This window comes from Phyllobates terribilis, unplaced genomic scaffold (assembly GCF_046119375.1).
Source record: "Phyllobates terribilis strain yellow unplaced genomic scaffold, ASM4611937v1 Scaffold_5114__1_contigs__length_54315, whole genome shotgun sequence".
In the NCBI taxonomy this organism is placed as follows: domain Eukaryota; kingdom Metazoa; phylum Chordata; class Amphibia; order Anura; family Dendrobatidae; genus Phyllobates; species Phyllobates terribilis.
Genome location: NW_027367862.1, coordinates 25001 through 35000, shown reverse-complemented (window position 1 = coordinate 35000; position 10000 = coordinate 25001).

The following is a 10000-nucleotide window of genomic DNA, read 5'->3' as shown; positions in this document are numbered from 1 at the left end:
ACTTAGTCGTTTTTGGCAAAATTTCTGACTTTTTGAAAATTTCACAATTTTGTGAAAACTTCCACAAAATGAGGTTCTAGTATGTTAGAGGGCATCCCAGGAGGGCTCCAAAAGTGTGGGTAAAATATATATCCCACAGGGGGAAAATTGAAAAAAAGTTGAAAAAAAAAATTTTTGGGGACTTAGAAAATTTTCACACATGTGTCAGACTTCCAGACAGGGGAGCGTGTCAGTGCGCGCATCCGATTTCAGTTCCAGAGCGATTCGCGCGATGAGTCCTTGATACTTAGTCGTTTTTGGCAAAATTTCTGACTTTTTGAAAATTTCACAATTTTGTGAAAACTTCCACAAAATGAGGTTCTAGTATGTTAGAGGGCATCCCAGGAGGGCTCCAAAAGTGTGGGTAAAATATATATCCCACAGGGGGAAAATTGAAAAAAAGTTGAAAAAAAAAATTTTTGGGGACTTAGAAAATTTTCACACATGTGTCAGACTTCCAGAGAGGGGAGCATGTCAGTGCGCGCATCCGATTTCAGTTCCAGAGCGATTCGCGCGATGAGTCCTTGATACTTAGTCGTTTTTGCAAAATTTCTGACTTTTTTGAAAATTTCACAATTTTGTGAAAACTTCCACAAAATGAGGTTCTAGTATGTTAGAGGGCATCCCAGGAGGGCTCCAAAAGTGTGGGTAAAATATATATCCCACAGGGGGAAAATTGAAAAAAAGTTGAAAAAAAAAATTTTTGGGGACTTAGAAAATTTTTCAACTTTTGTCAGACTTCCAGACAGGGGAGCGTGTCAGTGCGCGCATCCGATTTCAGTTCCAGAGCGATTCGCGCGATGAGTCCTTGATACTTAGTCGTTTTTGGCAAAATTTCTGACTTTTTGAAAATTTCACAATTTTGTGAAAACTTCCACAAAATGAGGTTCTAGTATGTTAGAGGGCATCCCAGGAGGGCTCCAAAAGTGTGGGTAAAATATATATCCCACAGGGGGAAAATTGAAAAAAAGTTGAAAAAAAAAATTTTTGGGGACTTAGAAAATTTTCACACATGTGTCAGACTTCCAGACAGGGGAGCGTGTCAGTGCGCGCATCCGATTTCAGTTCCAGAGCGATTCGCGCGATGAGTCCTTGATACTTAGTCGTTTTTGGCAAAATTTCTGACTTTTTGAAAATTTCACAATTTTGTGAAAACTTCCACAAAATGAGGTTCTAGTATGTTAGAGGGCATCCCAGGAGGGCTCCAAAAGTGTGGGTAAAATATATATCCCACAGGGGGAAAATTGAAAAAAAGTTGAAAAAAAAAATTTTTGGGGACTTAGAAAATTTTTCAACTTTTGTCAGACTTCCAGACAGGGGAGCGTGTCAGTGCGCGCATCCGATTTCAGTTCCAGAGCGATTCGCGCGATGAGTCCTTGATACTTAGTCGTTTTTGCAAAATTTCTGACTTTTTGGAAAATTTCACAATTTTGTGAAAACTTCCACAAAATGAGGTTCTAGTATGTTAGAGGGCATCCCAGGAGGGCTCCAAAAGTGTGGGTAAAATATATATCCCACAGGGGGAAAATTGAAAAAAAGTTGAAAAAAAAAATTTTTGGGGACTTAGAAAATTTTCACACATGTGTCAGACTTCCAGACAGGGGAGCGTGTCAGTGCGCGCATCCGATTTCAGTTCCAGAGCGATTCGCGCGATGAGTCCTTGATACTTAGTCGTTTTTGGCAAAATTTCTGACTTTTTGAAAATTTCACAATTTTGTGAAAACTTCCACAAAATGAGGTTCTAGTATGTTAGAGGGCATCCCAGGAGGGCTCCAAAAGTGTGGGTAAAATATATATCCCACAGGGGGAAAATTGAAAAAAAGTTGAAAAAAAAAATTTTTGGGGACTTAGAAAATTTTCACACATGTGTCAGACTTCCAGAGAGGGGAGCATGTCAGTGCGCGCATCCGATTTCAGTTCCAGAGCGATTCGCGCGATGAGTCCTTGATACTTAGTCGTTTTTGCAAAATTTCTGACTTTTTTGAAAATTTCACAATTTTGTGAAAACTTCCACAAAATGAGGTTCTAGTATGTTAGAGGGCATCCCAGGAGGGCTCCAAAAGTGTGGGTAAAATATATATCCCACAGGGGGAAAATTGAAAAAAAGTTGAAAAAAAAAATTTTTGGGGACTTAGAAAATTTTCACACATGTGTCAGACTTCCAGAGAGGGGAGCATGTCAGTGCGCGCATCCGATTTCAGTTCCAGAGCGATTCGCGCGATGAGTCCTTGATACTTAGTCGTTTTTGCAAAATTTCTGACTTTTTGGAAAATTTCACAATTTTGTGAAAACTTCCACAAAATGAGGTTCTAGTATGTTAGAGGGCATCCCAGGAGGGCTCCAAAAGTGTGGGTAAAATATATATCCCACAGGGGGAAAATTGAAAAAAAGTTGAAAAAAAAAATTTTTGGGGACTTAGAAAATTTTTCAACTTTTGTCAGACTTCCAGACAGGGGAGCGTGTCAGTGCGCGCATCCGATTTCAGTTCCAGAGCGATTCGCGCGATGAGTCCTTGATACTTAGTCGTTTTTGCAAAATTTCTGACTTTTTGGAAAATTTCACAATTTTGTGAAAACTTCCACAAAATGAGGTTCTAGTATGTTAGAGGGCATCCCAGGAGGGCTCCAAAAGTGTGGGTAAAATATATATCCCACAGGGGGAAAATTGAAAAAAAGTTGAAAAAAAAAATTTTTGGGGACTTAGAAAATTTTCACACATGTGTCAGACTTCCAGAGAGGGGAGCATGTCAGTGCGCGCATCCGATTTCAGTTCCAGAGCGATTCGCGCGATGAGTCCTTGATACTTAGTCGTTTTTGCAAAATTTCTGACTTTTTGGAAAATTTCACAATTTTGTGAAAACTTCCACAAAATGAGGTTCTAGTATGTTAGAGGGCATCCCAGGAGGGCTCCAAAAGTGTGGGTAAAATATATATCCCACAGGGGGAAAATTGAAAAAAAGTTGAAAAAAAAAATTTTTGGGGACTTAGAAAATTTTTCAACTTTTGTCAGACTTCCAGACAGGGGAGCGTGTCAGTGCGCGCATCCGATTTCAGTTCCAGAGCGATTCGCGCGATGAGTCCTTGATACTTAGTCGTTTTTGCAAAATTTCTGACTTTTTGGAAAATTTCACAATTTTGTGAAAACTTCCACAAAATGAGGTTCTAGTATGTTAGAGGGCATCCCAGGAGGGCTCCAAAAGTGTGGGTAAAATATATATCCCACAGGGGGAAAATTGAAAAAAAGTTGAAAAAAAAAATTTTTGGGGACTTAGAAAATTTTTCAACTTTTGTCAGACTTCCAGACAGGGGAGCGTGTCAGTGCGCGCATCCGATTTCAGTTCCAGAGCGATTCGCGCGATGAGTCCTTGATACTTAGTCGTTTTTGCAAAATTTCTGACTTTTTGGAAAATTTCACAATTTTGTGAAAACTTCCACAAAATGAGGTTCTAGTATGTTAGAGGGCATCCCAGGAGGGCTCCAAAAGTGTGGGTAAAATATATATCCCACAGGGGGAAAATTGAAAAAAAGTTGAAAAAAAAAATTTTTGGGGACTTAGAAAATTTTTCAACTTTTGTCAGACTTCCAGACAGGGGAGCGTGTCAGTGCGCGCATCCGATTTCAGTTCCAGAGCGATTCGCGCGATGAGTCCTTGATACTTAGTCGTTTTTGCAAAATTTCTGACTTTTTGGAAAATTTCACAATTTTGTGAAAACTTCCACAAAATGAGGTTCTAGTATGTTAGAGGGCATCCCAGGAGGGCTCCAAAAGTGTGGGTAAAATATATATCCCACAGGGGGAAAATTGAAAAAAAGTTGAAAAAAAAAATTTTTGGGGACTTAGAAAATTTTTCAACTTTTGTCAGACTTCCAGACAGGGGAGCGTGTCAGTGCGCGCATCCGATTTCAGTTCCAGAGCGATTCGCGCGATGAGTCCTTGATACTTAGTCGTTTTTGCAAAATTTCTGACTTTTTGGAAAATTTCACAATTTTGTGAAAACTTCCACAAAATGAGGTTCTAGTATGTTAGAGGGCATCCCAGGAGGGCTCCAAAAGTGTGGGTAAAATATATATCCCACAGGGGGAAAATTGAAAAAAAGTTGAAAAAAAAAATTTTTGGGGACTTAGAAAATTTTTCAACTTTTGTCAGACTTCCAGACAGGGGAGCGTGTCAGTGCGCGCATCCGATTTCAGTTCCAGAGCGATTCGCGCGATGAGTCCTTGATACTTAGTCGTTTTTGGCAAAATTTCTGACTTTTTGAAAATTTCACAATTTTGTGAAAACTTCCACAAAATGAGGTTCTAGTATGTTAGAGGGCATCCCAGGAGGGCTCCAAAAGTGTGGGTAAAATATATATCCCACAGGGGGAAAATTGAAAAAAAGTTGAAAAAAAAAATTTTTGGGGACTTAGAAAATTTTCACACATGTGTCAGACTTCCAGACAGGGGAGCGTGTCAGTGCGCGCATCCGATTTCAGTTCCAGAGCGATTCGCGCGATGAGTCCTTGATACTTAGTCGTTTTTGGCAAAATTTCTGACTTTTTGAAAATTTCACAATTTTGTGAAAACTTCCACAAAATGAGGTTCTAGTATGTTAGAGGGCATCCCAGGAGGGCTCCAAAAGTGTGGGTAAAATATATATCCCACAGGGGGAAAATTGAAAAAAAGTTGAAAAAAAAAATTTTTGGGGACTTAGAAAATTTTCACACATGTGTCAGACTTCCAGAGAGGGGAGCATGTCAGTGCGCGCATCCGATTTCAGTTCCAGAGCGATTCGCGCGATGAGTCCTTGATACTTAGTCGTTTTTGCAAAATTTCTGACTTTTTTGAAAATTTCACAATTTTGTGAAAACTTCCACAAAATGAGGTTCTAGTATGTTAGAGGGCATCCCAGGAGGGCTCCAAAAGTGTGGGTAAAATATATATCCCACAGGGGGAAAATTGAAAAAAAGTTGAAAAAAAAAATTTTTGGGGACTTAGAAAATTTTTCAACTTTTGTCAGACTTCCAGACAGGGGAGCGTGTCAGTGCGCGCATCCGATTTCAGTTCCAGAGCGATTCGCGCGATGAGTCCTTGATACTTAGTCGTTTTTGGCAAAATTTCTGACTTTTTGAAAATTTCACAATTTTGTGAAAACTTCCACAAAATGAGGTTCTAGTATGTTAGAGGGCATCCCAGGAGGGCTCCAAAAGTGTGGGTAAAATATATATCCCACAGGGGGAAAATTGAAAAAAAGTTGAAAAAAAAAATTTTTGGGGACTTAGAAAATTTTCACACATGTGTCAGACTTCCAGACAGGGGAGCGTGTCAGTGCGCGCATCCGATTTCAGTTCCAGAGCGATTCGCGCGATGAGTCCTTGATACTTAGTCGTTTTTGGCAAAATTTCTGACTTTTTGAAAATTTCACAATTTTGTGAAAACTTCCACAAAATGAGGTTCTAGTATGTTAGAGGGCATCCCAGGAGGGCTCCAAAAGTGTGGGTAAAATATATATCCCACAGGGGGAAAATTGAAAAAAAGTTGAAAAAAAAAATTTTTGGGGACTTAGAAAATTTTTCAACTTTTGTCAGACTTCCAGACAGGGGAGCGTGTCAGTGCGCGCATCCGATTTCAGTTCCAGAGCGATTCGCGCGATGAGTCCTTGATACTTAGTCGTTTTTGCAAAATTTCTGACTTTTTGGAAAATTTCACAATTTTGTGAAAACTTCCACAAAATGAGGTTCTAGTATGTTAGAGGGCATCCCAGGAGGGCTCCAAAAGTGTGGGTAAAATATATATCCCACAGGGGGAAAATTGAAAAAAAGTTGAAAAAAAAAATTTTTGGGGACTTAGAAAATTTTCACACATGTGTCAGACTTCCAGACAGGGGAGCGTGTCAGTGCGCGCATCCGATTTCAGTTCCAGAGCGATTCGCGCGATGAGTCCTTGATACTTAGTCGTTTTTGGCAAAATTTCTGACTTTTTGAAAATTTCACAATTTTGTGAAAACTTCCACAAAATGAGGTTCTAGTATGTTAGAGGGCATCCCAGGAGGGCTCCAAAAGTGTGGGTAAAATATATATCCCACAGGGGGAAAATTGAAAAAAAGTTGAAAAAAAAAATTTTTGGGGACTTAGAAAATTTTCACACATGTGTCAGACTTCCAGAGAGGGGAGCATGTCAGTGCGCGCATCCGATTTCAGTTCCAGAGCGATTCGCGCGATGAGTCCTTGATACTTAGTCGTTTTTGCAAAATTTCTGACTTTTTTGAAAATTTCACAATTTTGTGAAAACTTCCACAAAATGAGGTTCTAGTATGTTAGAGGGCATCCCAGGAGGGCTCCAAAAGTGTGGGTAAAATATATATCCCACAGGGGGAAAATTGAAAAAAAGTTGAAAAAAAAAATTTTTGGGGACTTAGAAAATTTTCACACATGTGTCAGACTTCCAGAGAGGGGAGCATGTCAGTGCGCGCATCCGATTTCAGTTCCAGAGCGATTCGCGCGATGAGTCCTTGATACTTAGTCGTTTTTGCAAAATTTCTGACTTTTTGGAAAATTTCACAATTTTGTGAAAACTTCCACAAAATGAGGTTCTAGTATGTTAGAGGGCATCCCAGGAGGGCTCCAAAAGTGTGGGTAAAATATATATCCCACAGGGGGAAAATTGAAAAAAAGTTGAAAAAAAAAATTTTTGGGGACTTAGAAAATTTTTCAACTTTTGTCAGACTTCCAGACAGGGGAGCGTGTCAGTGCGCGCATCCGATTTCAGTTCCAGAGCGATTCGCGCGATGAGTCCTTGATACTTAGTCGTTTTTGGCAAAATTTCTGACTTTTTGAAAATTTCACAATTTTGTGAAAACTTCCACAAAATGAGGTTCTAGTATGTTAGAGGGCATCCCAGGAGGGCTCCAAAAGTGTGGGTAAAATATATATCCCACAGGGGGAAAATTGAAAAAAAGTTGAAAAAAAAAATTTTTGGGGACTTAGAAAATTTTCACACATGTGTCAGACTTCCAGAGAGGGGAGCATGTCAGTGCGCGCATCCGATTTCAGTTCCAGAGCGATTCGCGCGATGAGTCCTTGATACTTAGTCGTTTTTGCAAAATTTCTGACTTTTTTGAAAATTTCACAATTTTGTGAAAACTTCCACAAAATGAGGTTCTAGTATGTTAGAGGGCATCCCAGGAGGGCTCCAAAAGTGTGGGTAAAATATATATCCCACAGGGGGAAAATTGAAAAAAAGTTGAAAAAAAAAATTTTTGGGGACTTAGAAAATTTTCACACATGTGTCAGACTTCCAGAGAGGGGAGCATGTCAGTGCGCGCATCCGATTTCAGTTCCAGAGCGATTCGCGCGATGAGTCCTTGATACTTAGTCGTTTTTGCAAAATTTCTGACTTTTTGGAAAATTTCACAATTTTGTGAAAACTTCCACAAAATGAGGTTCTAGTATGTTAGAGGGCATCCCAGGAGGGCTCCAAAAGTGTGGGTAAAATATATATCCCACAGGGGGAAAATTGAAAAAAAGTTGAAAAAAAAAATTTTTGGGGACTTAGAAAATTTTTCAACTTTTGTCAGACTTCCAGACAGGGGAGCGTGTCAGTGCGCGCATCCGATTTCAGTTCCAGAGCGATTCGCGCGATGAGTCCTTGATACTTAGTCGTTTTTGGCAAAATTTCTGACTTTTTGAAAATTTCACAATTTTGTGAAAACTTCCACAAAATGAGGTTCTAGTATGTTAGAGGGCATCCCAGGAGGGCTCCAAAAGTGTGGGTAAAATATATATCCCACAGGGGGAAAATTGAAAAAAAGTTGAAAAAAAAAATTTTTGGGGACTTAGAAAATTTTCACACATGTGTCAGACTTCCAGAGAGGGGAGCATGTCAGTGCGCGCATCCGATTTCAGTTCCAGAGCGATTCGCGCGATGAGTCCTTGATACTTAGTCGTTTTTGCAAAATTTCTGACTTTTTTGAAAATTTCACAATTTTGTGAAAACTTCCACAAAATGAGGTTCTAGTATGTTAGAGGGCATCCCAGGAGGGCTCCAAAAGTGTGGGTAAAATATATATCCCACAGGGGGAAAATTGAAAAAAAGTTGAAAAAAAAAATTTTTGGGGACTTAGAAAATTTTTCAACTTTTGTCAGACTTCCAGACAGGGGAGCGTGTCAGTGCGCGCATCCGATTTCAGTTCCAGAGCGATTCGCGCGATGAGTCCTTGATACTTAGTCGTTTTTGGCAAAATTTCTGACTTTTTGAAAATTTCACAATTTTGTGAAAACTTCCACAAAATGAGGTTCTAGTATGTTAGAGGGCATCCCAGGAGGGCTCCAAAAGTGTGGGTAAAATATATATCCCACAGGGGGAAAATTGAAAAAAAGTTGAAAAAAAAAATTTTTGGGGACTTAGAAAATTTTTCAACTTTTGTCAGACTTCCAGACAGGGGAGCGTGTCAGTGCGCGCATCCGATTTCAGTTCCAGAGCGATTCGCGCGATGAGTCCTTGATACTTAGTCGTTTTTGCAAAATTTCTGACTTTTTGGAAAATTTCACAATTTTGTGAAAACTTCCACAAAATGAGGTTCTAGTATGTTAGAGGGCATCCCAGGAGGGCTCCAAAAGTGTGGGTAAAATATATATCCCACAGGGGGAAAATTGAAAAAAAGTTGAAAAAAAAAATTTTTGGGGACTTAGAAAATTTTTCAACTTTTGTCAGACTTCCAGACAGGGGAGCGTGTCAGTGCGCGCATCCGATTTCAGTTCCAGAGCGATTCGCGCGATGAGTCCTTGATACTTAGTCGTTTTTGGCAAAATTTCTGACTTTTTGAAAATTTCACAATTTTGTGAAAACTTCCACAAAATGAGGTTCTAGTATGTTAGAGGGCATCCCAGGAGGGCTCCAAAAGTGTGGGTAAAATATATATCCCACAGGGGGAAAATTGAAAAAAAGTTGAAAAAAAAAATTTTTGGGGACTTAGAAAATTTTCACACATGTGTCAGACTTCCAGAGAGGGGAGCATGTCAGTGCGCGCATCCGATTTCAGTTCCAGAGCGATTCGCGCGATGAGTCCTTGATACTTAGTCATTTTTGCAAAATTTCTGACTTTTTTGAAAATTTCACAATTTTGTGAAAACTTCCACAAAATGAGGTTCTAGTATGTTAGAGGGCATCCCAGGAGGGCTCCAAAAGTGTGGGTAAAATATATATCCCACAGGGGGAAAATTGAAAAAAAGTTGAAAAAAAAAATTTTTGGGGACTTAGAAAATTTTTCAACTTGTGTCAGACTTCCAGAGAGGGGAGCATGTCAGTGCGCGCATCCGATTTCAGTTCCAGAGCGATTCGCGCGATGAGTCCTTGATACTTAGTCGTTTTCAGAAGTCACAATTTTGACTTCCAGGACCCGCAAAACGTTTGTAAATTGAGCCCGCTCCCCAGTTCCAAGCGTTTTGAGGTGTCCCCGGTTGCAGTAATGCAGCCTGCCCACTAGATGTCGCAAAAGAGACAAAAAGTGAAAAAGAACCAGAATGAGGAAATTCCAGGGAGCCGAATCCGCCTGACAGTTCCAGGCGATCGGGCACTTTTTTGCATGCGTCCCTAAAGTGGGTATAGGGTGACACTCCATGCAAAGACCCAGTTTTGCACACCACCGGCAGAATATATGAGAGAGAGGTACCTCTCAGCCCCGACACATTTCGACTCATTTAAGCTGGTTTTCACCTCCGTAGGCCTGGGTATGCGTTTTGGCTATGAGTCCCTGTTCGGCTGGAGGTCTGCACCTTGGCTGAACCCAGGCTTCCGCAGCTGCGTGGGGGGACTTTTGCCGGTCGCCTATCCCAAGTCAGAGAGGTGTTCCTGGGTTGAAGTGAGCCTGGCCAGACCCCCCCGCGGGCCCTGGTTCTCCACATGGGGGCGCCGTCAAGGCTAAAATCTGGATTTTTAGGCCGAGGAGAGGCTCCATGAGGGCGGATGCTTTTGTGGCTTCGACCC